Raw genomic sequence first — 1,841 nt, 5'->3', positions numbered from 1 at the left:
CAAAACATGGAGACAGCTTAAATGTCCATCAACAGAACTTTGGAACATACACACTATAGAATACTAGGCAAAGATGAAATCTGTGAAACACCTTATAACATGGATGAACCTGGAAGACATTATGCTGAGTGAAATAATTCAATCACAAAAGGTCAAATATTATATAAGATCACTATTGTAAAAATTTAAGAAAAAGTTTTCTTGCTATAAGAAACATTCTATGATGATTACTAGTGGTGGGAAGGAAGGAAAAAAATTATCCACAGGGTGGAGACTAGACATATGTTAACTTGGCTGATGGGGAAGGCAAAATACAAGTGGGAGGTTGGCACTGGAAAGGTAAATGTAGTGGAAGACACAGGGAGGAATGCAAAGGTTAAAGTGAATAGTGGTAAATACTGTTCACTGATGGTACATGGAAGGGATTATAATGGTTGTAATAACACAAAGAGTATGATTTGTTTAATGTGGGGTGGACGATCTGTTCTGTAACCCTTCACAGACAAAAATGACGTTAAAAATGGATGGGCTAATTTGCAAACTAACATTCATATTAATTAAGTAAAAAGGTCAGTCCTAGGCAAAACGTGAAGTAATTAAAGCCTGCTTTTGCCATTCATCCCAGATAATATGTTATCTCAAGCAGCTCAAGGGTTATTTATTAAAGACATTCCTTTTAAAAGGAGGTCCTGTGATCTGAACATCTGTCTACATCTCCACTACTTGGTTTTAGGGGAAATTCTTTAAAGAACAGTTCCTTTGGGCTCTAGTTGACTTCTTTCTACCCCCTGGAATACAGAAATGATAAATGGAGTTCCAGTCAAATTTTACCAGGTGAATTAGAAGCTAAAGATGGTAGGGCATACAAGACACAAGGAGCCCAAGTACCTGACGACATTGTGGAGCCTCCACATACACTGACTGCCAACGTTTGACTTTCTGTGTCTGAGAAAACAAATCCCAACATAGTTAAGCCACTTGAGTTTTATCATACATGCACTTACACCTAATCATAACTAATATGTATTTTTGCTGGGAGGAAAAACTGGGTGACTGGAGGACATGGGTAAAGGGGATTTTTCATTTTATATTTGTTTGATAATTTAAATTTTGAGGCATGTAGTTGTATTACTTAGTGTGGTGTAGTGATTTGTTTAATGTCTCTTATAGCTTTAGTCAGAGTCCTGGTATAGCATTGTGGGTTAATGCGCCAGACAGCAAAGCTGTTTGAACTGCAAGGTCGGCAGTTCAAGCTCACCAGCTGCTCCTCGGAAACCCTATACAGGGTCGCTATGGCTCAGAACCGACTCGACGACACTTCACAACAACAACATAACTTTAGGCATTGTCACTTCCACCAAATTAATTTTTTCCTGATGATTCTGGGTAAGAGAAAGTACAAGATACTGATAGGATGACATGATTCAGCTGCGGATGTTAATATAGTTAAATGTAACTGTAAAATTTAAAACTCTAGCACATGTGTAAATGAGTCATCTCAAAAGCAGAAAATGGGACCTCACAACCACAAAGATGAAAGAATCAGGAATGGAGAGTGTCCCTTGAACCCAAGAACACTAAGCTCTAAACCTCCTTGACACAGGGATAGAAAGCTGTGACCATGGAGGAGCGGCAGAGGAGCAGCAACAAAACCAAGAGTCAGAGCACAAGACAAGAGTGGTTGGCTTCCCACTCCATGGAATAAGTAAAGCTGAGTGATTTGGGGCAGGAAGCTTGCTTGCAGAACCGGGTGCTTCCAGGGACGTAAGGGGGTGAGTGCCTTCAAGCTGAGGTTTCTGGTGGAGTGGTATGTCCGTGAACATTTATCAGCAGCCCTAAAA

At 39.8% G+C, this 1,841-nt stretch overlaps 1 protein-coding gene across 3 annotated transcripts in view; it reads right to left on the bottom strand.

Annotated features, from left to right (window-relative positions):
• Positions 1 to 1,841, bottom strand: part of DIAPH3 (diaphanous-related formin 3) — a 727,649-nt gene that overhangs the window by 99,981 nt on the left and 625,827 nt on the right. The window lies entirely within an intron of this gene.

The sequence above is a fragment of the Chrysochloris asiatica genome, unplaced genomic scaffold (assembly GCF_000296735.1).
Source record: "Chrysochloris asiatica unplaced genomic scaffold, ChrAsi1.0 scaffold00022, whole genome shotgun sequence".
NCBI classification, from domain to species: Eukaryota; Metazoa; Chordata; class Mammalia; order Afrosoricida; family Chrysochloridae; genus Chrysochloris; species Chrysochloris asiatica.
This window is presented reverse-complemented; position numbering and strand designations above follow the sequence as displayed.